Raw genomic sequence first — 27,773 nt, forward strand, 5'->3', positions numbered from 1 at the left:
TGCAGAGCGGTGTAACAGTGTCCAAGAGAGGACAAGGCCTAGCCCATGCTGTCATTGTTGTTTGCTTCTGACTTTCCCCATGCCCTAAGTCACTACTGACACTCTCCTGGCTCAGTGGACCTGCTGGGCCTGTATTTTATCCTTCTGCAGTTTGTCCTACAGTCCTTTGGACAAGCAGAAGGGAAGCAGAGTGTCCCACTCATCAGAGACACAGCAGGGGAAGAAGTCCACCCCTACTTCTCCTGAATGCCCTAATCAGCTTCTGAGACTTCTCTCCACATCTGGGAGGATTTGTGGCATCTCTGGGTCAGTGATCTGTGGTACCTCTGGTTTCTTTAGTCCAGTAACCCACCCCTAAAGGAACCTGCATCCAAAGACTATTATCTCCCAAATAAGCAAGGCAGAAGTTCATTTAAGCCCTCTCATATTTTCCTTCATAAAGGTCTTCTTCATTGCTAGCTGAGGGTATCTGCATATTCTGTATCCTCATTTATGAACTCCTTTTCAAGATAAAGGCAAGGAAAAATGAGACTCTAGGGACAAGTTTGCAGTAGAAAATAACATACTCACCCATACTCCAGGTCTTGATGGCATGACCTCTTTCCCAGTTCTCAGGCCTTCCCAGAGAGGCCACAGGGAAGTGTGTTCTGACCTTAGTACATTAATTAATGGCTGGAGTTGATGGGATTTGTGGAAACGGAGGAGGCCCTGAATCTACTTACAGTCTCTTTTCAGCTTTGTGTGCACCCTCTGTAATTTGGGAAGCTCCTCCTGTGAGCATTACCTCACTCATCCCAAAGCCCTGAATAGCTCCACACCTATGCACTGAGCAAACAGACCAGGAGAAACAGACTAGAGGGCTCCCAATTAAGCAATATCCCTGAAGAGCCCTTCCATGAATCCCACAAAGGTCTTGTGGCAACAGGTTTTGCAAGACAGTTCTGAGAAAGGTCAAAGACCTCTGTCTTGCAACTGACTGTGTGAAACTGTGCCTCCTCATAAATGCTGTCATTATTCCATTGCAGTAGCGTTGCAGGCACTATGGCCTTGCACACACTAGGAGGAACTTCAGTGTTTCCTGTCATGGCCCAGCTCCACCTTTGGTAGCATTCCTGTGAACCACTGGATCAGCAGCAGGGAGCCTGGCTTTTGCATTGTCAGCATGTTGCTAGAGGGCTGCAAACCCCAAAGAGGTGCAGGCAAAAGCAATGCTGCTGCATCTCAGCACCTCACTCAGGCTAAAACCAGCTGGCTGCCAAGAGCTAGATCTTCCTTTGCTGTTACCCCAGGATTGCTGACCAAGTGAGGCACACTCTGGACATCTTCCCCACAGGCTGACCAAGCTAGAACCCATGCAAGATTCAGTGACAGCTTCTCAGAATGCCACTGAAGGAAATGCACCACTTACCTCATCCTTTTCTTATATACTTTAGTTACCTATATAGAAGTCTCACCCTGAATGTAGGCAAGCAAAAGTGAATTGAACCCTCAATTCCTCCTTTACAAATAAAGGCTAAAACCATCAAGATTTCATATATTCAGGACTGCTTTAAATATGCTGTGTGTAAAGGAATGGATGACTGAGCTGAAGTGCAATAATCCCCAGCCCTATGTTTATTATTCTCCCTAGAAAATAAGGCATCTTTTGAAATATTTTTGGGTAGTGTGCAGACTTGCACTTGCACAACACAGCTCTCCTATGTCTAGTAAGATGCTTCAGCCATTGATGGAAAGAGTAGCTGTCCTCTTCCTTTCCTGGTCTGTTTCAGTAATACAGGAAAGCACAGAAACCCAGGTTTTTATATTTACAAGGTGGCTCACAGGCTAACCAAGGTATCAGGCATTGCAGAATTTAGCATGGCAGCATCCCAGTCGACCTTTGCATCTGTTTCCCCTCAGTGTGCATGTGACTCTGTTATCTGACAGCTCAGAGGAAAGGAAAGAGGTGCCTTCCCATATGGCACCTCTGGGGTTTTTTCCTGAAGACATTATAGGAAATTCTGATCAGAAGCTTTAAACGCGTTATCCAGAAATGGTTAAAAAGTTAAGTTCTCTTTAGGTTTACATTGCAGTAAGGTACAAAAATAGTTAGCCCTCTGACAAAATGAGCATCAGACTTTAGCTTAAAGCTCTCAGTCTGGTACAAATAGCTGCAGACCCTTTAATTGTTTTCAGACCCTTTAACTTATTCTTTGGGTTCCCTGGTAAATTAATCTATGCATCTGTCAACTTACAATGCAAAAGCTCACAGGACTTCATGGCCAATAAACTCCTCTGGCAGAGGAAGAGCTCCTAACACTGGAGTAAATTATATTAAAATCTAATATAAAGCCTTCCTACATTGTTACAATCGGGAAGGGGGGAAGTGTCAGCTTGTGTTTGGATCAAAGCCACTTGAAAAAAATCACATTTTATATATCTTAAAAGTGTCTTTGCTTCTTGCGATGTGTTGAGAAGAGAAATTAAGTAGCACTGTGAGAATGGATATCAGTGATGCCTCATACTGCACAGATCTGTGTATTGTGGTTTATGGTAATCTCCAACGAAAGTCATTTCTGTGGCTGGGGAGCCTGTATCATCTTTCTTCTTTTGCTGACAACATATGAATTCATTTGCCATACTTCCTCTACTTGACCCATTCATAGGAGGTATTTGTGGACATTTACACCTCCACCTGTGTACTTACATTCTTGAAACAGTAATGTTGCTCTATTACATTTGTTTTCCTTTTTTATCTAGGGTTCAACTTGGCCAAGAACAGAAAAACAATTAGTGAGGGATGATCTGACAGAATGATCACACCACATGATCCCATAATTCTCATTTCACTAGGAAATGGAGCTAAAAAAAGAGAAGTTCATTAAAGCCCAACACTGGGTTTACATTTTCTTTTCACAATATGTTAACAGCAAATGGATTTTTTCCCTTTTATTTTTTTCCCCTGGAACAATGAACAGGAGTTATCTCTTACATTCATGGGAACACGGCCCCAAAACATTTCCTGCATTAATTCCCTATGGAGAAGGCAGGATGTTTAGGAATCGTGATGTTGAAGAAAAAGGTTGGTCAAAATACTGCATCCACTGTAGAAACGGAATAATGGCTTCAGTGATATTTTTCCATTTTTTGGAGAAAACCAAAAATAAATGTAGTTCAACTTGGTTCAGTGGTGAGCCAACAAAAATCACTTTTGCCTCTGACAGAGGTCTGTCTCAAGTCCAGGACAAGGGTGTATTTCTCACACACCTGATCTCCAATATGAGACTAATAAATTTTTGAAAAATCCGTGCCACAGTCAGTTAACACATATATTTCTCAGTGGCAAAGCAGACTGTTTGATCTTTGCTCTAAGGGTAAAGCACCATTTCAGGGTTGCTTGGCAGCTCTGTTTTCCTTCTCTTAGCAAAAGAGATGGATTCATTTAGAATTGCAGGCCACAAAGAAGGGAGCTCAGGTGTGGCAGAAATGGCAGGTGGCTGGAGCTGACTTGACAGCAATTAAATGTACAAATCTTTGATTAGGCTCATGGGAATGGAGTCATTAGCTACATCGAATGGACCAGCTTGCTTTCCACTGCCTCATTAGCCATAATACTGATATTACTTTAAAAAGCCTGGAAAAAAAGCCCTCCCGTACAGAATTAGGAGAGTTGAGTTTCAAGGGAAAAAATAAGCTAGTGTAAGCACTTTCTAGCCGAACAAACAGAGCCTGGCTTTTCTGGTCACTGACAAAAAAAGCCTCATGTTTGCTGTACTGTGAGACAGCCCCGTATCCAGCACCGCAAGCAACGATTCACAGAGATCAACAAGTTGCTCTTGGCCACTGAAATTTACTGAGGACCTCATCAGGCAGCGTCCTGCTGTGCTGCAGTTCCGAGTGCTGGTGCCTTTAGCAACATCCTACCCTGCAAGTGGAGACCTTCGGTCAGGCACACAGTGGAATTATCAGGCTGGATATAAGTTGCTCATAAATCTCCAAGCTAGCTGGCTTAGCCCAGGGGAAGATTTGGCTTGGGCTTTATTTATCTTCCTGTAACATGACTGGTTGAAGAAGGGCTGCAAAAACAACATTCTGCCATAAATTAACATCCTCTTGTCCCCAGCTCTTCTGTTGTCTGTATGTCTTGCTATTTCATGGAAAGTTCATAATGAAATAATCTGTACCCACTTGCCCTTTCTCTCCCACTCTTCCTTCAGTGCTTTCTGTCCCACTGTATCAATTTCTCTGACCTGCTAAACCAGAGTCCTCTGAACAAAATCAGAAGAAATATTTTCCTCCAGGGCCCTCATGTAGGGTTTCATGGCAACAAGCTGATGGCACAAAAGCAGTTTGGGACACAGTGAGGGCAGTATCTTCTCACCTCTCACACTGCTCAAACAACTGGTAATGCAGATGAAGCAGGCTGAGAGGGAAATAATTTTTGGCATGTGGTGGCAACACTGCTGGGCAAGTGTTTTGCCTTCTACAGCAAGGGCAAGATGAGAAAAAAGGATGCCACATTTTCTAGGGACTATTATTGTCCTTCGTAACATGGGACACTGAATGGTTGTGCAGTCATAACATCACCCCTTGCTTGCTTGTGAAGTCTAGGTTCAGGTTCTCCTGCCCCAGTGGTAAGACAAGATTGCCAGGTCCATGACTTGCTCCTTCCCAGGCTTCAGAGGCACCAGATGCTACAAGAGAGGTACATACCCCAGGTGACTTACCCATACAGGCATTAGGTAAAAAAAAAAAAGTCAGTTTCCACACAGGTGTAGTTTGAGGATCTTTATGCTGTCTCCTTGCAGTAGTAACAGCTTACTTCATCTCCTTTAAACTTATTTGTTCCTCATATGCTTTTTGAAATGTAAAAGTTAAATATAAAAAAAGGGACTGAGTTGATATAGATGCTTTCTCTGAAGAAGGAAGTTCAAGTTGTCAAAGAAGTATAAAATACATGGTACAAACTGTCCTATGGAGTTACCTGTCGAGGTAGGCAACTCCACTGAAACAGAACATCCAGCCTAGACTCAGCGTGTCACCAGTTCCCAAGGCCAGGTGAAATATCCCATGTTAACTGACTAATTCATACTTCAGCTGAAAGATTCCCACCAGGATAGTCTTTTCCATGACCCTTACAGGGCTGACTGCATCTTGGTGGCCTGAGATAGCATCTAAACAGCTCCCAGAATCAACAAATACAGCTCAATCTCAACAGCTGTGCAGCACCACTTTTCTTTCCATGATGGTGATTTGAGAAATACAAGGTGAGATTCTGTCAACAGTGTCTTTAGCAGTGAACTTCCATGTTGAAACATAGTACTATGAAAAAAAATAAAGTGGTCTTTGATGGAGAGGAAATCCCAGGAAAGAGGGAATGAAGAAGGAGAAAGATAAATTTAGGAGGAAGGAGAAAATGAGAAGAAGCTGCTAAACATCTTCAGAATTGTTCTACTGTAGAAAATACAAGCTGCATTGCTTTTGCTTTCCTGTGTCTGCCTCCTCTGCATTTTAATTAGAGTTGAGTGTCCAGCCTGATTAGCATTTTTACAAGTCTTCCTCAATTCCTACCTGCTTATGTATTCATGTAATTTCCTTGCAGACCTGACCTTGAGTGGTTTCACCCTAAAATCAGAACTTTGATAACCCTTCACCACACCACAGGTCACTTTTTACATGGACATTAAAACCTCAAAAAGCTTTGACAGATGCAGAAAAGACCAACCTAAATTGCTCCCATTTCTCCTATGCTTCCTTCTCTCAGCACTTGCTTCTTCCCCGAGCAGTCAGCAGGAGACTGACTTTGCTTTAGTTACAGTTTATTGCCTGATTTCTTAATTCTAGCTGCTGTGGGGATGGCATAGAAAAGACTTTGGTGGGCTGCAATATCTGGAATTGCCACACAGAGTTTCCCTGGAGGTTATTTGTCAGCATGATAAGTGATTTAAAAGCCTCGGAAAAGTTCAGCCTCTATGACTTATTATGGCTTTTCCATGTCTAACTTCTGTGTCTCTGAAGAAAGTGCAAAATTTGTAAACAGTGCAGGAGAAACCCTTTCCAGTCAACTTTTATTTTTTCCTTTGCTTCCCATTCACAGCAAATATTTTGGTAAAAAGATCCACTGAAACAGAAGACAAAGATTAGGCAACATCCAGAGCTGCAACTACAGAACTTGCAGTCCTCCACCATCATGCTGCCCAGCCAAAAGCTGTGTCACAGCCAGCATGGAAACAGGAGGAAAATGTATTTTTCACCATGTGTTTTGACTCTGCTTTGGGGCTTAGATGACCTGTTGGTAAAAATGCCTGTGTCCTGTCTCCATAACGGATACATCAATTGTAAATTATCTGTCCATTTTGGCCATTGTGAGTGGCCCCCCGTGGGAATTGACAGTACTGTATGATTGTTGGTTTTGGCGGATAGTCTCCAAACAAAACCAGCTTCCTCACTGCTAGGGACGGGGCAATGCTGGTGTTGGGAATATTTCTATTTGGAGTAGTTACATGTTTTGGGAAGAGATGGAGGCGTGGGGTGCCAAGCTGCCCAGTGGGTGCGCCATGCCAGTGCAGGCAGGGCCTGCCTGTACCTCTGCCAGCTCCCTGCCGTGCTGCTCCGTGTCCTGTGACACGTGGTGGGAGCCTCGGAGCGGGGAAGAGAGGCAATTTGTAGTCATGTTACATTTCCTACTTCAAAACTGTTTTTACAACTATTGGCCCAGCCTGCCCCAGCAGCGCTGGCCTGCACAGCAGGCTGTGTTGTTTCATTTCTGTCAGCAGTGGGTCTTTTCTCTCTGCTCCTGCAGGAAGGCTTTTGTTTCATGGCTTTCCTCCCTGCTGCATGCTGTGTCGGCCAGGCAGCCTGCCACGTGCTTGAAAGCCTCCTTCCCACCCCTCTGCCCTGCAGGGCCATAGCCTCCCTCTCAGCTCGTCCTGCAAACACTCATTAGGTGCTTTGGGTGCAGATGCTCAGGACCTGCTCCTGTGTCTGACCACAACGTGTTGTGTGATAAGAGGGTGGACACCTGGACAACGGCCAGTCCAAGCATTACATTACGGCCCTGTCTCTTATGCTGTTTACTTTTGTGACAGTTTCTCCTTTCAACTCTCATGTCTGCAATGTTGATCTAGCAGGGTGGCCATCTGGATCCCTGCCTCCACTGCCAACCCCGTCTTCACCCCATCTTTATCTCCACCTCTTCATTTCCCTGTCAACCGATTCTGCTAAGTTTTCCTCCAGCTGCTCCCCATATTGGGTCTTGTCACAGCTGGGGGAACCCAGCTTTCATTTCTCATCCTTGGTTTTTGTCCTCCTCAGGTTAGACTGACCCCAAGATCACACAGAGACTACCTCGGCTCTGTGCCATGGCAGTGGTTACAGCCAAATCAAGACTGATTCCCAGCTGTTAAACTGGGACCCATCTAACCCTCAGTGCAAAAAATGGACAAAGCCTAGAGCAAGGGATGTGAAGGGAATGCACAGACTCACTTTATAATAATAATTGCCAATCCCCGAGAGACCCTGACCTCAGAGACGCTGCCTCCATCTCACAGAGGGCTTGAGCTGAGCCTTAGTGTCTGACCTCATCTGGGACTCCATGGTGTGGGGTAGTTTTAAAAAACTGCCGCAAGTCAAAAAAGCAGCGAAAAAATCTGTATCAGTTTTTTCTTTTCTGCTTTCTTCCAAAAACTTTTCTTAGAAACAAGAAGCAGCATTCCAGCCCGCCAGATCCAGCTATTCTCTTCAGTCCTCAGCTGGCCTCTCCATGTATTTTGCTGCCAGGGTCCTGGGCTCATGGGAAGAGTTTGTGGGACATCTGCACCATGGTGCAGAGATACACGCACTGACTAGGAGCGAGCAAGAGCTGGAACCCACGAAAGTGCAACTCTATCAGCATGGCTTCCTGCCCAGCCTAATTAGACCTGCCAAGAAGGGCTAATTAGCTAGGCTCAGTGCCACACTGATGTGACTATACCACTTTCAAGAACTAGCAAGCATCATGTGCAGCTCACTTTAGCATGGAGATGCCATGTGAAGCTGGGCAGAGCGCATATCCACCAGCCTTCCCTCTCCAGAATGAGCCCACTGAGCTTGTAAGAGCCAATTGCACATCACTCTGTGTCCATTTGTGTGGTAAAGGGTTTTACAGCAGGACCTGTAGGGATTGAAGCTTTGTGACACCCACGGCAAAAGAAAGAGCACTAGATCTTCTCCTTTGCTGGAGAGGAAAGCCGGAGCACTGGGAGCATGAGAAGCAGGCTGGGGTTCCCCAAGGGAGCCCACGGCCAGTGCTGGCTCGTAGTGCAGCCTGCCCGCCTCGCCCTTCCCTGCCCACAGCCGCCCTGCCCGCCTGCCCAGCAGCACTTGGCTGCCTTCCCTGGCCTCTGCTGCAGCCATGGCCACTCCTGCAAGGCTCTCACAGGACAGTACCCAACGTGCTTTGGACCCTGCTCAGACCTTTCTGAGGATCCCTTTCCTACCTTGACAAACTGTCACACGTTGGGTTTTCCCCCTGACCTCTGCTGCCATACAAAATGCTGTCTGCAGCCTCTCATGCTTTGGGGGACACTTACAGGAGGGCACTGGTTCCACTGAGTCTGCGGTTCCCCACAGCCACAGGAGGTGGAGAAATCTGTTCTAAGGTGCGTAAGAAGGCAGTGAATCATAACAGCAGCAAGCTCTTGTTTACCAACACCTCGCTTTGTAAGGATTTCTTTTACATGGTAATTTGTGAGATAGCCAGTCTGGTTTCCAGTTGAGACAAGCTAAGCCCTGTGCCCTGCTGGGGGAAAGGTTCCTATTGGTTGAGGACAGTGACCGTGGAGAATGGTGGCCCCAGCTCCTCTGGTAGATAGGCTTTTGTGCAAAAGACACAGACACAGACACACACACAAAGAAAAGGCTACTAGAGGAAAAGCTCCAGAAATTGTCCCTTAACTTCCCAGGTCCATCTGACAGTTTACCAGGAGTAAAATATGAGAAGGAGTGTATGGAGCTAGTAATATTCCTACCTTTGGACCATCATGTCAAAGTATAGCAGGAGGAAGGCATGGGCTACACAGGCACAGAAATACCGTGACGTGTATTACAGTGCCGCATAATGCAAGCAAGCGTAGCAGCAACTCCTTACCCTGACTGAAGGCTAGAGTGTAATTAGTGTAATTACAGCCCTGCTGGCTGAATTCACTCGAGGAGTATGGCATTCTCTGTGCCCTACAGGGTAATGCATAATCCCAAATACTCATCAGTTGAAAGCAATCTCTGAGACACATTTGAGCTGCAATGCAGTCTCACAGCCACGGGTTTATTTATTGGCATTTGTCCCCAGCTCTCCAGAGGATCCAGTTGGTGCCACCAATACCTTTACTCAATTTATCACTTTTGGGGAGAGATTGTGGGACTTGCAAATGTGTCAGGGCCACAGTGCCATAAGCAGCAGCAGCAGCAGCTTCCAGCATACAGGGCACAGTGAGAGAGCAGCAGTGCTCAGCTGGCCAAGAGCTGGGCTGTGCCAAAGGAGCCCAGCCCCATAGCTGCTGTCCTGCTGTAAAACAATAACTATTCAGGGTGGCTCCAAGACCTGGTCAGCCCTAATCCCTTCCTTACGGCACTAGTTGGACCTTCATCAATTGCTAGTTTTCATTGCCAGCTCCGCTCCCTCATCACCTTCCCCCCCAAACATGTACTGTTCTGTGCAACTTCACCTCATTTCCCAGAAAAAAATTAAGTCTCGATATTTTTTTTTCCTAAAGAGCAGTAGGAATAACATGCTTTTGAATTCAGCACAGAAAGGCTACAATTACAAAAAATGTTTTGGGTTGACAGGAAATTAAACTGTATTTTCTTGGTAAAACAATAAAACCCAAAAATTGCAGTTTGGATCAAGCAAAGTGTTTGGTTCGACCTGAAACAAAACACTTCATTTTTGTGTTTAAACTTTTCACCCCTTTTTATTTATTGCAGGCAGGAAAACCTCAAAACAAAAACAAATGTTTCAAACTGAAAAGTTGAGCTGTTTCCCTTTGAAATCATCACACTGCATTGACTGCAATTTCTCAGAATTACTCTCTTTGTCTTTGGCTGAAACTCTTTGCTAGATTTCAGGCTTAATTCACAAAAAGTTTTGCACATTACCAACAAGTGCCCCAAGGATTTCACCTGGCCCCACTTACCTATTATTTGAATTCACACCCTGAAAAAATGTGGAAAAATAATGCTATTTTGCCAACAATATTCTTAATACCAAGGACCTTTCAAAACCATGCTAATCTTAAGAATGCACTGGTTTTCTCTTCAAAGTAACTCATGCAAGGGTTGAAAGAGAGAAGGGGTCTTGCTTTTGGTGTGGTCCTCAATGTGCCCTGAAGGCAGGGCAAAAGAGCAAATGTCACCCTCTGTTGCTGGTCTCTGCAGGCTGCAGCCCGGATCCTGTGGCTGAGCTGGCCACAGTGCCACTTCACACTGGGCATGAGGCAAGTGGGATCCAGCTGTGTGGTGCTGGGAACTGGGTGCATCTGGAAATGATCTTCAGACTTCAGTCCAGGAAATAAGGAGATATTCACCTAGTCCACTTTTGTCTTCCACTGCTTATAAGCCAGTGGGAAAGTTTAACTGTATTCAGGGTTTTTCAGGCTTAAAATCTATCTGTGGGTTTTGTCTATAAGAAATAGAGGGAAAAGAGCCTCTTGATTTGTTTTATTATTTCCATTTCTAATTGCACATGAAATAGCAGAGCAGGGAATAGGTTTGGCTTTTGACCCTAAAAGACTCTAGGGCAAAGATCCCATCTGTTATGCATTTTAACTGAACCTATTCACCATTTCTGGTAACATCTGAATATACTAATGCTGTAAAGAGTGGAAACAGCCTTCAAATCTGTTCTCTCTGCACCTCTAAGCAAAACTGTGTCCTCCATATCCTTACACCTCTGCTGAATCACCCAGATCATAAAACATACATAAAGCTGCCTGGTCATAAGCAGATATGCCACAGAATGAGAGGTTAAAAGGAGGAGCAGAAGAGAAAGAGTTAAAAAATGCTACAGCCTCTCCCAATGTTTCCTTGGGCGGAGAGGGTAAAGGTTAACGATTTCTAAATATTCAGGAGTAATAAATGATCTGAGTAGTTTTCTGGCGGTACCTCATGTTCTCAGAGAAACAAATGCTTCAAGGATATGCACCATTTCAGAAGAATGTGACAGAGAGAGGGAGAGATTTGTTTTAAAGACTTGTGATGATCTGTCTCATCACCGATAATAAAGGTGCAGGTTCTTTCCATCCATAAATACCACCAGGTAAACAATGAAGAATGCAGTGCCTAGGGGTTTATGTCTCAGAAAGGCTTAAAATTATTTTATATGAAGCTTTTCTGTTTCCTTTACATGCATGCACAAAATTCTGCTTTCCTCCATAGAGTCTTTCTCCTTCTCCTTGTTTTGGCAGCGCACTGGTTGTTATTCCATTCAATAGTAAAGAAATCAGCTGTAAGGAGCAAACAGGTGTAAAAAATCTTTCAGGTATTTGAAGTGTGGTCACTCTTGTCCCCAATTACGGGGAAGTAGGGAGGGCTGACTTATGTGGGAAGATAACTGTCTTTGTGGCTGTCCCACAGCTTGCATGAAACCAGTCAATCACTGAAGAAGCTACCAAGAGAGTCAAAGAGAAGACATCCCCAGGCTGAGCTGTTGAAAATAGTTTTTCTTACTTCCTCAACAAAAGGGAAGAAGGCTCTTATCTCTTGTACACCATTTACCTCAGGAGCAGATTAAGGAAAGGGCCAAGGAACGTGGGAGGTCAGGTTAAGACCTGGAATGGAGAGCAGCACTGGCTATCCTTCTTCTCCTACTCTTGGATGTGAGGCTAAAAAGGGGGAAGGAAAAGGGATGCAGCCTGTGGCCAAGATAAGCGTCAGTAACATAATTTGTAAGCGATGAGGCAGCAGCAGTAGGAAGCAGAACACATGGGTAAAGCAGCTCCTGGGAGAAAGAGCAGAGTAAGGTTTACCTCCCACAAAATAGGAGCAAGAGTAATGTGAGGATGGGTTGAAATATGAATCTCAGGGCCTGGCTGAGATTGTAGGAGAGGTGCAATATGTATTTATTTATTTTAATCTGGCTGACACCTGGGCACGTGACTAATGGAAAACCCATGAACTGAGAGCTGATGCTTTGGCATCTTTGCAGAACATATCCCCATGGAGTGAGCAGGATCTGGTGATGCTGCTTGCATTCACACAGGGATGCTATCCTTTAACAAGCCTTTCTCACCCATGAACAAGTAAGACTGGGGTTTCTTACACAGCAAAAGGGAAAGCAGGAAAGACCTTCTGAAGATTCAGGGAAACCTGGATTAAGTTACTGTGGGTAATTATGCAAACATTAGCAAGCCCAAGTTAGATTAGTATCTATGGGGAAGGACCCCTGCACATCAGATCTCAGCTTCTTATCTGCCAGTTCCAGTCTTTCACTCACCTCTAAGTGCACTGTGTACATTGACCTAGATGGGTGCTGCGTACTGTGACGATGATCTGCTTCAGTACATACTGAACCGTGGGTGTGACAGCGCCCCTGGCTCTGCAGACTCCCTTAAGGTCACACCGAGTTCACCCAGCTGCTGCTGGCAAACCCTTGCCTGAAGATTTAGAGAAATACCACAGGATCAGCCCCACTTCTGACCAAACCCTTACCTGTTGCTGGTAGGGCAGGAGGAGCAGCAAGGGACGTCAGCCATTTAGCTCCCAGCTAGAGCTCCAGGGTCTTCTTTTGGCAAGAGAGCCAAACACCTTTTTCAGAGGGCTTCGTTGTGACAACAAATCTGCTTATGACCTCATGGATCCCTCAGGAAACTTAAAAAAAGACAGCTTCTTATACAGCACTGCATTTTAGCAGTGACTGGCACTGAAATGTATGTGGTGGGATAAACCCTTCCCTGCACACTCTGCGCAGGTTGGTCTGCTAGAACAAGTACATGGCCGTGTGCTCTGTGCATACCTCTCTTGGGTAACAGCTGGGCTGAGCTCCAAGGAATCTGTATAAAACATGCTCAGGACTGCTCAGCCAATTAATCTTTTGTAACTTGTGGGGGACAAAAATGGCATGTGATCATGTAATTAATGGTTGGCTCTTAAGGTGTGTGCACTAATTAAGGTTCAGGCCTACAGTTGCTCAGCAACTGTGTTTGCACCATTTTCTACCACCGAAATGCTTGACTTTGTGGCCTGAATAAATGCTCTTTCAGGCCATTTTGTGTGTCAGTGCTCCTCAGGCAAGAAGGGCAGAAGTTGGCAGAACAGGCAAATGGCAGCTTAGAGCACACTCTGTCCATGTTGGCTGGGGTGAGTGAGACTTGCTTTCCCATCCATAACCCTACCTTGAGTGCCAGAAGGACACCATGGAGGGTTGCTGTGCCCTTCAAGAGCTCATGCTGCTGGAGAGGCAGCACCTGTCCTGTGTGTTCTGCAGAACATCACTGATTGCAGGAGAATGGTGGTACCAAGGGTTTGGGGTCTCCTCCCAACACCACTACAAAGCAGCAGTCTTCTGCCTGACTCTCTTCAGGCTTGTTTCTTTTTGTGTTTCCTCACCGCCTTCAGCCTGTCACTGTTTCAGGCTTGTCTTCTCCTGTCTGGTGATTTCTCTCAGCCCTCAGCCAATGTGCTGATTTTCTCCCTTGTTCATCTCAGGTTCCTTTGGCCCTCCCCTTCACACACGCCTCTCCCTCAGTTCCTCAGAATCAGCAAATGGAGAGGTGTATGGCCACACTGAAAAAAGGCAGAAAACACCCAGAGAGATCTATGATGAGCCTAGTACATCCTGTGCCCGTGACTGCAGGGAAGTGTGTGTTCCGTCCCTCCTTCCATAGGGAGACACTACGTGCTCAGAGTCCTCTGCTGCCAGCAGTCTACAAATCATTTTTCAGAGGTTTTCAATTTGGCCAAACTTGCTGCAGATTATCCTGGGCACAGCCAAAGGTATATTTCTGCTTCAGAGGCTCCCTCCTGACAAATTTCAAGCCTTTTAGCCATGTCCTGTGAGAATGTAAGTACTTCAGAGAGAAAAAGTTCACCAGGATGTAATACAGAATCTTCCCTTAAACTCTCAGAAGTCTTTGGAGCAGGGTAGCAATATTGCAGACAGACACTTGACATGGAAATGTCTACTTGCTCTTTAACAGCCCAGTGATGTATTAAAACTAAAAAAAAACCTGCATTATAACAGGCAGTGTGAGGGTGGCTGGGCAATCATATCAGGATATCAATACACAAGATACACCAATTAAAACTGAAACTGGGATTTGTACATGACAGCACCAAGATCTAAAATGGGATGGACCTTGATGGATGGATCTGTTGGTACATTGACAAAGAAAGCAGGTAACTCCTCCCTAGATTTCATTTACAATATTTACGTAATTTGCTGAAGTTTAATCAAAAAAGGACACTTTTCTCACCAAAACCCTGAACAGCCAGAGCAACCAGTCCCCCCAGCCCTTGTGCTGGACCACAGCCAGGGACATACCACCACTGTGGCTCCCAGGAACAAGCATGGGCCAGAGGGTAAGTTTCTTTTGTGACTGTCAATGGACTGTACAGCCAACATTTTACACCTGCAGAGAGTTGTGTGAACTGAATTACAATACTTTTCCACAAAATCACTGCATAGCTCTCGGGCACTTTGAACTGGAAATTCTCTGTGAGAAATGAATGTTCAGATTTTTTTTCCCCTCCCGTCCTCTCAGGTGCTGTTGGTGCTTGCCCGGCTTGAACATAGTACAGTCTGTACTTATTTTTGTTGTTGAGATGTACTCATTGAGGTTGTCTGTCAGACTGCTTGTTTCAAAGGACATCCCCACATTAAAAATAAATAAATAAAATAACCCAGGTCATTCATAATGATTTCATGCAATTCCAGCCTTTTACTATCTACACTGGAAGTTTTATACAGCCTGATTTAATGGAAATTCAGCATTTTGGATCACAGAATGGAAAACTTTACCATCAACAAGCTGATTATGATTTTGCCAATTTTCACTTACTCTGAAACTACCAGTCATAATTTCTCTGATTAAGAACCTAATTGGATATTACCAATGTTTTCAAATGGCAAAAATATAGCCAAGAAATGCATCATGATGCCTACAAAGAAAATTGCCTTTCAATGTGGTCAGAGGCTTGGGGGAAGAGCTTTTAAGGCTAGATGAGGGGATTTTAAAATTAGATTTTAATTTTAATTTTGCATTCCTCTTCACCTTATCACAAATGTGAAGAAAGTGTGACATGCCTGCATTTTTCCACCAACTGCTCCAGGTCATTACAAGAGTTCTAATGTGTGTGCTTGAGTATGTTGTTGCTGATTACATCCAGAAATATCATTGTTCCATGAAAGTGGGCATTCATTTCTTTTGAGACTCTTTTATTATGATAGGAAAACCTGGTGGAAATATCTGAGATATCTATTGCTCAAGTTCATATGCCTAAATTAATTCTGTTGGCTTCTCAAAAAACATCGTCCTAAATACAGAATTCAATGAATACTGAAAGGCTGGAATTTGCTATGTATGTGAATCTAAGTGCTAAAAATCTCACCCATAGTCAGCCAAATCCTAAACTCTTTCCTCTAGATTCTTTTTGTTGTTAATGAAGAGAAAATTCAATCCTTCCAGAGGGAGATTGCTTCCAGTTTTATTTAATGCCTGTCTTTGGGTAAGAGAAGTGTTTTCTCAAATTGCAACTCTTTCTCTCTCTCCCCTCCTCCCCTCCACCCCCTCCCTCCATTGATGATGGAAGAGATGCCTAAATCTTCAGCATCCAAAGTCACTTGGCATAAGTTCAGTGCTTAAACATGTGAATTCACTGGCTTCAGCCTGGTTACTCATCTGGGTGAAACTACAGCCAAGCCCAAGCACCCACTTGTTCTGGAAGTGAGCTTTCCCCTGTACTCTGCACTGGTGAGGCCACACCATGAATACTGTGTCCAGTTCTGGGCCCCTCGGTTCAGGAAGGATATTGAGGTGCTGGAACAAGTCCAGAAAAGGACAGTGAAGGCCCTAAAGGGTAAGTAATTCTGTGAAAACCTATGATGAGGTATATGGACATAACTTTAAAGTGAGAGGCACAAGTTTCTTCCCATCCTTTGTGGGAAAAGGCAGTAAGACCTTGGTCCTTTATTTCTTCAACTGACTCCTGTACCCAGATGTGTTAGGTGTGAAAGTGCAGATCTTCCTGTCCAGCAGGAAGAACAAGTTTCAATCAACATGGGATGCAAATGGATGCAAATTATGCATTTATCAACCTCAAACACTTTTCCATGAAAATAAGGCAACACACACACCCTTGCTGTTGCAGGATGGTTTGCAGCTCAGTCTTCAGTAGATGCACAGAGCAGAACTTTCAGAATTACTAAGTGATGCTTGTCTCCAAATGTCTTTGAAGAGTATTATCTTTGATCACTTTTCAGCTGCATCTCATATTTCACAAGTCTCTGAGAGATAGTTTTTTCTGAACCTACTTATATAAGTTGCTGTATTTTTGCAATTTATACTTCTTTGCCAGGGAAGATTACCCTCTCAGTAAGCAAGCAATGGTCAATTGATTTCAAGAGCAAATCCTGTTGGTACTTAAGACAGAAATGATTAGACCCCTTGTTATCAAAGTTCCAAGGTCAAGTCATCATCAAATATGACTGATTACATTTTCTAATGGTTTTTCTATGCTCATTAAAGTGCATTCAAATATTCAGAATCACCTCTGATCATGACATTCAAAACCTGCTCTGATGGCTCCTGCCAAGCAGAAATGTATTCTCTAATCTTTAACCACATAAACAATAGATAACTGCTTGTAATTGGGTTCAAATTGATTTCAGGTGGCTTCAGAGAAAAGCAATTTCTACAACAGATTAACCTTTTAATTAATGTTTATTAAGGATATTACCAGGTGCAGGAATCCTCCTAAAGCAGAAAATTACACTTCATTGACATTCATTTATGATAAAGCAGTTGATCCATTCCCAGGTCATTATTCATGTATTTATCATAATTTCTTGCTTTTCATGAAAATGCCATAAACTCTAATTAACTATCGTAACACTGTATGTTTTAAACACATTGTTCCACATTGAATGGAGGAATGGGCATATGAAGATGTCCTTTGGCACAGGTTTTTAGAGAAGGAACCAGCACTCTCTCCCAAGTGACTATGGCTGTTCAGCTATATCAGCCTTCTCTGAAAGCTTGTGGATACCCCTTTCATGAAGGCAGAGCAGACAGAGGGAGAACTCTGTCAGAGTTAACATACCATAAAGAAGTTCATCCACAGATGAAAGATAGACTGTTCTGTTGAGGGGAATGTGACCTGGGCTACAGAGACATTTCTTTACCATGTTTGTGGTACATCAATGCCTCAGTGATTGAGTGTCTGAATCTAAATTGCAAGGAAACTGATTTCCTAGATAAATTCTGGAATTTTTGACTCCTTCTAAGATATGAGGTGATCCTTCTGGGGCTGATGGTGATACCACCTCTGGATACATCACTAACTCTAAATTTAAAAAAAAAAAGCCAGTTGTTTTCTGGGTATATCTGTAATACTATATTTTAAACGTGTCAGTCATTGGCCATACTGTTCAGCTGCCTGCTCTCCATGGCTTTGCTTTGGGCAGTTTCAGCTAGTTCTCCCCAAGGCACATCTGCCATGGAGAAGGCTGGCCCTGGCTGATGCAGATGTAGGCCAGCACATACAGTTTAGCTTTGGGCCAGGATCCGTCCTTGACCCTCTTTCCTCTAATGGTGCAGATAACAACTCTGTGCTATTACTAATTTGCTGCTTCCCAAACACTTCCTACAGCTTCAGGCCAGTCTTTGGATGAATAAATTGACAAACCTAGTTTTCTCAGGAGGTTGATTTATTTTATTTCATTATAATTGTGGAAGAAGTCACTTCCAAGCATTGTGCATTGTTTCTCTTCCCATGGCTTCAGTTCAGCAAGCTATATACACAATTCAGGCAGTAACTAAATTTTTTTCCTTAAAACTTTTCTCATTGTTCCACAGTGCTTACTATTCTGTAAAATTATGTCTATTAAAAATTAAAATTTGCGGAAGTCTTTAGTAGTCTCTTATGATAAAGCTTGTAATTTTCAGTGGAAAGCTTTGTTCAGCTACTGGTGGTGTGTGTTTTCCTTTCAGCATCCTTTCTTACCTTCTCAGTTCCAAATGCAAACACTATTTCAAGTGATAATACAAATGTACTTTTAAAAAAATACAGGAAGGTTGACACTGACTTGTGGAGAAGTACTGGGCATACCTGGGCAAGGACTCTTATCCAGAAATGGGAGAACTTGGTCGGTATCTGGCTAGAGCATTTCTTCTAGAAGGCAAGGACTTTCCCACCAGGAGAGTCAGCCTAAGTTTGGAACATCAGAATTCACACCAGAAGATGCTTGCAGGAGCCGACAATATTCTTCACATCCCTTTGTGACTGGTAACTACCTGGAAACCTCCCAGCAATTGTTGCCTTTTCTCTGTTATCTCAGCAGGGGTATCCCATAAATTTCACTGAATATGCATTACTGGATGTATAACAAGCATACAGATAAGCTAATCACAAACCAGAATCGGCCATAAAACCTGTCAGGGATCTCCTACAAGTGTCTTAAAAGTTCAGGCAGAGGAGATCCCTTTTTAGAGGTTATCTGAAATTTATACAGAATTATATATATATATATCTTTCTAAATTTCAGTACTTGGGTATATCTATTTACTAGAAAGATTTTCATACTGAAATAAACTTTAAGGGGGCTGGTAGCACTTTTGTACTTGTTTTAAATAGGCTTTCTGAGGCTACAAAATTCTATCAACTTCCTAAAAAGTCCTATTTTCAACCAGCTTAAAATTAAATTCCTCCTACTATTTCCATTCATTTCTTTGGATTCTTGAAAGTTTGACAAATTTTTTTAGCTTTCCCAGAAATGAGGAGTTCATTTTCATCCTTAGAAACACAAAGGAGAGTTATTTTTCTCTTTGTTAAACTTATCTGAACTGCAACAAGAGCAAAGTGAACTCCTCTACAAGACTTACACAAGACCACTTAAATAGCACAAAGGAAAAACATCTATGAAGCTGCATTACAAGGCTCTGCTTAAAAATATGCTGCTTCCTGATTAATATAATTCAACTGTAATGCATGAATAAATTGTAATTTAGATGATTGCATGCATGTACTATCGTATCAAAGCTAAAATGAGATACTTAGATAATCATAGCTTTCTCCTTTTTTTTTTTTTTTGTCTTCTTTTTTCTCTCCTCATCTTTCTCCCTTCTAACAAGGGGATTTGTATGTCATACCTTATTCTAAGATTGTCTGTAGAGGCAGGGCTTGTTACAAGGCAGAACAGTGACAAATCAGGGAGGGGGAAAGGGCTACATAGGCACACATGCAACTGGCTTTTTGGACAACCAGAAGCATGTTAAAACCTGTTAAGGAAAAAGAGAAAGGGAAAGTAAGCTGCTGTTGCTAGGGCACCACCGTGGGACACAAAAGAGCTGGATTCAAGTTCCTTCTGTGCAAGAAAATTCCTCTGACTCATCAGACACGTGCTTTCTGTGGTGGTTTGTGAGATAGCAGCCCCAGGGAGAACTGAAGTAACACATCCAGGCTTTGGGGATCTGCGAACTTGGTTGCATACCTTTGCAGTGTCCAAGTACATTGCAGTATTCTGGAACCAAGCTCACAGGTTGTCCATTCTTTACTGCTCCTGTTCCAAAGAATCAGAAGTTATTTGGATATCAGAGCTTGGCAGTGCTGCAGGTGCTCAAACAGGGCTTGCTGCAGGGCTGAACCATGAACAAGGATATAAACTCATGGACCCTGTGGCTGATGAGTATTTTTACTAAGGGAAAAGTGACAAAAAGAGCTGGTGAAGACCAATTACTTAATGGAAGCTTCCAACGTCATTCTGTTTTTCAAGCAGAGGATCTGTAGTTCTCAGATAACAATATTGATTTTATGGGGAAAAAACATCCTAAGCCTAAAGTGATGCTAATTATACATTTATCTTGGAATAGCTGTTAACTGGTTGGTCATCAAATTGTTGGGAAGGCAGTGAGAAACATGATGATTATGGGTAGATTACAACATAGCAGGTAGCATTGGGATGGCTCTTGGCTTGGCCAGATTGTAGATATTCCAGCTGAAGGAGCTGTTGACATAGGACATCCTCTTGGGAAAAATGGCTTTAATTTAGTTAAATGTCACTAAATTTTTTCATGATGTTATAGCAAATACTCCAGTTATGTCTGCATGCTCTCTCTTGTGGTTTGCCAGGCATTCTAGACATGGTATCATTACAGAGAGAACCACAAAAATGCTTTAGATTCTTTGAAAAACTGAAAAGGAGAAAAAACCTCAAGAGATCCAAGAAGAGGGAAAAAAGAGATAGAGAATAGGCAGTTTGTTATCCATCCTGTTCTTGGAAACTGAACCAATAAGACAACAAGGGGATAGGACAACAAGGGCAAGTATTTATAGAGCACAATAAAAGGCCTCTGTGCGGCCGTGTCTGCGCAGGGCAGATCAGCAGTGCAGTTCTGGGAAGAATTACATAGGGTGTCTTGTGTACACGTGCCCGTGAGCACAGAAACCCTCATTTACACACGTGCCCACACTGTATGCCCAGAGGATGCCCCTCTTCACATAAAAATCCTCTCAGTCTCAGTCAAGAAACTCCACAAACGCTTCAGATGCAACCCATGAGAAGTTCTGTTTCCTATAGTGCCAAACCACCCGAGTCATAAGCAGCCTGCAAGCAGGACTGTGAGCAACTTTTCTCAGAAACAAGTCTATTTAGCCTGGCTTCAGCTCAAGAAAACCAAGAGTAATTATACACAGACATTTAAGTGCATGTTGTGGACTTGACAGACTGGAAGAAAGGCAGCTTGCAGTCACATCTATTCAAGAGTACTGTAAATTAGAGAATCTGCTAGCAAGACACATTCAGATGGGTTTGTTGTTTGTGTCCATAGCAGCTTGCCATGTGTCACATCTGCAGTCCACACAGCCTCCAAAATCTCAGAGCCATTCTTGTGTTCAGCAGTAACTGGACTGCATCTTCTCTGAGAGCTAAATACCAACAATTAGAGCTATCTGGACACCCCAGAGCTCTTGCACTCTCATCCCCACTCATATTCCTTCTCTCCAGCCTTTAATTATTCTGCTGTGCTGACGACTTAGCCAAATAATTCCTTCATCCCAAGCTTTAGCCTTATATCTGGTATAAGAATATTGTCTGGATAGGCCATTCCAAAGGTGCCCTGTTACACACCCATTTTCTTCTTCCTCCCTTGTACAGGCTTCCTCATCTTTAACTCTCTCCTTGACAGATGCAATGAACTGTCCAAAACACTTTTTGATTTTCTTTACAGCTTTTACAAAATTATCCTCTTTTTTCCCCCTGAGTTCTCAGAAACATGTGATCAGAGATGTGTGATGAGATGATGCTAAAAAAAAAATCTTGCTTTTTCCCCTCTTTCTGTGTGACCCATAAACTTTCTAGTTGGTCCTCTTGTCTTTAGACCTCCTTAGCAACAGAACCTCTGCCGTATTGCATCCTGCTCCATCTCCTATCTCTGCTAGCATCTCCATAGGGCCAACCCCCAGATCTCCGTCCACACCAAACTCTTTCCACATGCATAACACCCCATCCGTGTTGCCAAAGCAGATGAGAAGGACACGAGCTCTGGCACCCCCAAGATCACTGACATCTGTGCTGTCTAATGAGGTGTGAGCCTCAGCTCCCTCCAGCTATCAGCATTTCCCAGCAAGGTGCCCTGTTCATCCAGGAGCTAATAGTTTTGTCTATTCATTAGCTAGGATCAGAGTAAAAGAGCTGTTTATATTGCCAGTTGGCTACCACCTCTTATCTCCATAATTCCACTGTGGGGTCTTCCAGACCCTAAGAGTGGTTCTGTGTTGTAGCTCTTGGCCCCTTTCATAGCCCAGAAACGTAAGTCTGGTCCAGAAGCGTGAAGGTTTTTAAAGTGCCTCCTCTGAGCCACCAGAGCTGATTATAACAGGCCAGCATCAGGTTCTTGGAAAATAAGAGTGAACTTTTAAAACACCACCAGACCATAGCTAGAGATTTGAGCTAAGTATTTTGCTTTTGGATATAAATGGGCATCTTTGTCTTACTTGGAGAGTTTTCCACAAGAACTGCAAATTTTCACCTGTCTTAGCAACCTCCCAAAGCATAGCCTAGGAAGCAAAACCACCACAGAAACATTTGCAGAGGAAAATACCTGGTAACCTAACCAGGTAGAAATCACCTGGCCAGCTGTAGGTATCTAAAACAAAATCAGTTTTCTTCACAGTCAGTAGAGGACAATATGCATTTTTAGGGTGCAAAATATGTGGCATCCATTAGCATGAGGCAAATTTTGTCTTACAATAATTTATTTCTCTTAGGAACCTGCAGGAAGAATGACAAAATTACCAACTCAGACTAGAAGAGAGAGGCAAAGAAGATGCTGCTGTGGCGCAGGAGAGTGCTGGGCAGTAGAGCATGGCACTTGCTGTAAAGTAGTTGCAAGGCCCTCCACATGCTTAGCTATTTTACAGGCCATGAGTAATTGTCCTGGCTACCTTCCCAGGCTCTTGCTGTGGGTGGTCTTGCCCCACAGCATGGATGGCAGATCAGTGTCCCCCAGCCAGCTGCGCAGGGAGCGTGGGGTCGCAGGGCAGGAGGAAACGCCCAGTGCAGCACTATGGAAGGTGCTGGACTGCATCCTCCTTGCCTGGGTGCTGGGGCAGGAGCCATCAGAGTTAACATCCCCTCCACAGAGGGCGATTCATGCAGATTTTTCCTTTGCGTTTGAAGCCAAAAAAATCAGACTCACTGTGCTGCAAACTGCTTCAGGCACTTTTTGTCTTTCAGTGTTACCTTCTCTGAAGGATATTCTAAGATGAGGAAAAGAAGTATCACTAGCCAGATCGTTTCTGCACACTGAGTGCAGTGTCGGCCTGACACACAGATACCCTGGTCCCGTACACTTACTGACAGCTAGCTGCAGCCAACACAAACCCCATGGGCTGCTTGGACTTTGGTTTTTAGCACACAGGCTGGAGAGAGGATTTCAGTCACTTGCCTGGAGCTTGACTTTAAGGAGCAGCTGCGGGAAAAAAATGAAGCGACTGCACCATAAAAAATCAGCCAAAGCCAACAGCACAAAACCAAACCACAGGCTATGGGTACTGCACTTGAGAATGCTAAACCAGAGGAAACAACTCATTGAAAAATCAAATAGCAATATACCTTTAGAAACCACAGCTTTTGCTTTGATCACTTCTCTGATATACATCAGAGGTGCTTCAATCAATTGATTTCTCTGCTATATGTCCTGCACCCCAACAGGTCAAGCAGAGCGGGTAGCATTTGGCCAGGCAGGAATGATTAACCAGGTGACTTCAGCTGCAAGGGCTGACATCTGACAGTAGGAAAAACAGATGTGGAAGAAAGAGCCTAGTGTTCTCAATCTAAAATACTGGCTCTGTTCTTCCTGGGGCGAGCAGTTAAAAAAAATCAGAAGCAAAAGTACACATGCTAAAGCTAATTTCATGGCTGAGAAGGGTCAGATAGCAGGACCTCAATCTTAGGCAAAGGTCTTCCCCTGAAGATTTTTGATAGGCAGAGGTTTGTCGTCTGGTTTCCAGCTCCATGGCTTCCTTTCTCCATCAATTTCCCTGACACCATGAGTGCCCAAAGACAGTGCACTGAAGGACTACAAGGCTGATGGTGAACAGAACAGCTGCAAACATGCAAACACCTTCCTCAGAGGAACACAAGTTAAAGAGCAGGATAACATTTTGACTTCTGAAGACAAGTAGCCCTATCTTCCTTAATCCAGCTGCCCAGCTCAGACCCTTGCAAAAAATGCACCAGATTTTTTTACGTTCTATTACAATGGTAATTAGGACTTGACAACTTGAGCCATTTCTCTGCAAATAAACCAGGCCATAATGATGCTCTTTGTCTTTAAGTTATTAAAGTTTAGACAAGATTGGCTTCAAAATGAAAACAGATACAGCAACTTCACCCATTTCATATAGACACTCACAGCAGAGAATTTTAGGTGTTCTTTTAGATTACAACGGAAATCAAGTTTCAGAGTTATGTAAGTTTTTTGGGACTAGCCGAATATCAGTATTTTCAGTAAACAAAGAAATTAGTCTCCACATTAGAGAAATTACCATTCAGTATTCATTCTCATGCTATAAATCTTACCCAACCAGGAAAGAGAAGTTATTTCAAGTTACACAAAAGGCAGATGAACATCCAAAGTCAGATATTAAATTTGCTTAGTTCTAACAGGTTTAATGAGTGCTTACTAGCATTTTCTTAGTTAAATCTACTTTTTACTTACTTTCTTTGTATTCTCTACCATGTTTGATTCTTGCTCCTGCTGAATCTACTTGGCCATTCATACTTCTGCCATCTTATATGTGCTGTCTTGCACTTGACTACAACTGGGACACAAAAATCTTAAGTTTCTCCAAACAGCAAGAATAAGATGTTGAAAAACAATAGTGTGGATAAACTCTAGTTCTGAGACTGTTTCAAGCCCCCAGGCCAGTCATTTACTACCTGAAAGTGGGAACAAAAGAAAATCTCTCCCTCACATGTTTCCTGATTCAAAGAGCACTAGGAATTGTTGCATCAGATGTATTTCAAAAGCACATTCTGACCTGTAGTAGAGTTTATATTAGACAGAGAAATTGATAAAGATGCACTGTGTATTTTATATGGAAGGTAAAGGCAAATCATATTATTTTTATTTAAAGGTCACACTGCTTCTCTCTCACCTTCAAAAGTGTAGGGGTTTTTTTTTATTATTTTTGCATGCTTATTCCTCAATATAAATGGAGAATATATAACAAATCAACATTTTTTGAGACTCATGACCCAGCAATCTTGGCCAGTGTTTAGCAGAATGTAAGCTTTTCACACAATGTGGTACCTAAAGGACCTAATTTTGTCTTTGGGTATATAAGCTAGGGGAAGTGATGCAGAAGTGGGGGAGCAGTATTAACAAGGTTTTATAGTGCTAGAGAGACATTTACAAATTCTATTCAGTTTTGGTAGATATATTTCAAAAAAAAATATGGTGAAACTAGAGAAGGGAGCTCATGTTCTGCATAACAGTGATGGTAAGAGTCATCTCATCTAATTTCAGCCACCAAAGATCTAGGTGCCTTGTCCAAAATAGAAGTGCAATCCATGGAGGCAGATAGGTGTCTCCAGAGAATGATTCATCCCACTCTAAGAGAGGTGTCTAAAACAAGTTGGATGAGTCTTCTGAATGAGTCATCTTTCTTCATTGACTGCAGGAGGACTGGAGAAAACTACCTTAGGCTAGATGTTTCTCATGTTTAGGTAGCAGAAGATACATCTCATCCCAAGTGACTACACTTCCCTCCCATGCATTTGATATAACCAAAAGGAGTCTGGAGTTGATTTGATTATACATACCACCTTGAGGAGATAGGAGGGTTTGGAAAAATCTTAATGAAGGGCATGTGGGTTATCCCTCATGTAAAAAGCCCAGACGAAGGGATGTGCTGCAACTCTACAGCAAAATCTGAAGGTGGTACAGAATACATTAGCATAATCACAAACCCCAGATTATGGAGATCATACCAGATGTCTGAAGCAGTCCATCCCAGCTTTTAGCTCTGTCTCATGTCAAGTGGTATTCTGCATAAAAGATGATTCCCCTCAGAGCAATGAGTATTGACAAAGCATAAAATAAATGAGGAGACAATTTGTCAAAAGAAAATCTAAATGTCTCTAATAAAACTTAAGTTTGGGGGAGATAAAAATAGGTGTTTGCATCTCTGTGATGGTTATTTGAAAATACCCTTGTTTTATTGCACAATTCTAGTCCTATGTCCTAAGAGGAAAGAAGACTCACCTGGACTTATAGATGGTTTTAGATTAGCTTCTCTGGTCTGAAAGTCAACAGCAATTGGTGCCTTTAAGGATAACCTGTCACTGTTGAGGCAAGGTAATTATATAAGGGCAGGTAATCATTATTCACAAATAATTTTGGGGTTGTAAATCCACAGATGTCATGTCTCTTGGTGAAAGTGTATTTTTAGCTGTGGAGCACATTGGCCTTTCCTGTCTCTGTTTGCTCTGAAATTAACATTAATCAACTTTTGGCTCTGTGCATGCAGTATCACCCCAACCAGGTAATTACAGCAAATTTCTAGAATAAAGACAAAAAAAAAAAAAAAAAAAAAGCAAGTATAAACTCCTTGCCTTCAACCTTCAGTGTTTGGTCACTCATTTCTTTTGGTATTGTATATAATACTCATTAGGCACACTGGAAGTTTAGGATGTGCGTGCCTGGAAATGTGTCATTTTCCCTAGCACATCAATCACTTAATACAAGCCATTACCTCTCCCTATGCACCTGGCCTCTCATAAAAATAATCCAACATAGGCTGCATGTAAAATGCTCTGTGAGGCAGGATAATCATCCCAGAACTCTTCCATGGTCTGACAACTTTTGCAGTAGTTGCAACTTTCCATTATGTTGTTGAGAAAGGATATATTTAGCTGCTATATTATAGGCAAATTATATGGAGAAGAGCAATAATATGTCAAATTGTTACGGCATAGAAACCATCAAAATAGTTACAAACAGATGCAAACTAACCTACATATCTTGTTGCATTCTCCAACTTCAGAGAAGATGAAATCTCAGCGGCAGAATACTTAGTTTAGCCAAAAGATGCCAGACACTGTGACTCTGAAGACTTCAGTGGAGACACAAAATATGGCTGGTTAGCTTGATAAAAGTTACAAATATTTGTTCTAGTAAAACTGACAAACAGCACTATATTCACCCCATCCCCCGCCCCCAGCCACCCTCCACAAAAAACCAAGCTCAGAAGAAAAACCCAACAAAAGAAATTTATAGCATCTTTATGGAAAATCTCACTTCCCTTCCTAGAGAGCTACTGCAGGTGAAGAATGCTGTTGGCCCATTGTTCATGATATATGCTGCAGTTTGTTTTTTTCCCCCAATTCCAGTAGGTGACTACAGTGCAAATTGATGTTAGGCATAGGCTTCCAGCTCTGGTTCCTCTGACAGCAGGTATTTGCAGGAGTTAATATCTCGAGCAGCATTGTTCTTCCTGACATCTATAGGAAGTGCCTTTCCTTCTCCTGAAAGGAGCTCTTGGCTGTTGGCAGGGGATAGCTTTGGGTCAGCCCAAATGTGAGCAGGAGAACATACGTAGTAAAGCCTGCTGTTCCTCCAGAATTTCTAACATAGTATTAACTTGTCCACCTCACCTCTCCAATCATTTCACCATTCCTGGACTCCACAAGCTTTTCCTCCACTCTGACACACATCTAATGGCACAGGTCAAGAACCTGAGCATTGCAGGCTAGTTTGGATAGTAACTACTTCCCTGTCTCTGACATTGGGCTAATACCTGTTGTTCCTTATATTCAATTTTATGTCCCAGAAGTCCTCTTGTGGCCCACACAGTTTCTTGCAAAAGTCCCCTCCCTGCCCCCACCCCTGTTCCATTTTCAGGATAAACAGAGGCAGCTCAGCTTCCTTTTTCGAGGGTGAAACTTGGTTGTGTTTAGCTGTTAGAAGCTCTCCATCAGTTGTTCTCAGAGTCACACCAGTACCAGGCTCCTCACTGCCCCCACCACAGCCAAGTGTGCTGAAGGCACTGAGCCTTGCAGGCAAATGGCCAGTCAGCTCCCGCAGAGCACAAATTCACCTCCA

The sequence above is a fragment of the Haemorhous mexicanus genome, chromosome 2 (genome assembly GCF_027477595.1).
Source record: "Haemorhous mexicanus isolate bHaeMex1 chromosome 2, bHaeMex1.pri, whole genome shotgun sequence".
NCBI classification, from domain to species: Eukaryota; Metazoa; Chordata; class Aves; order Passeriformes; family Fringillidae; genus Haemorhous; species Haemorhous mexicanus.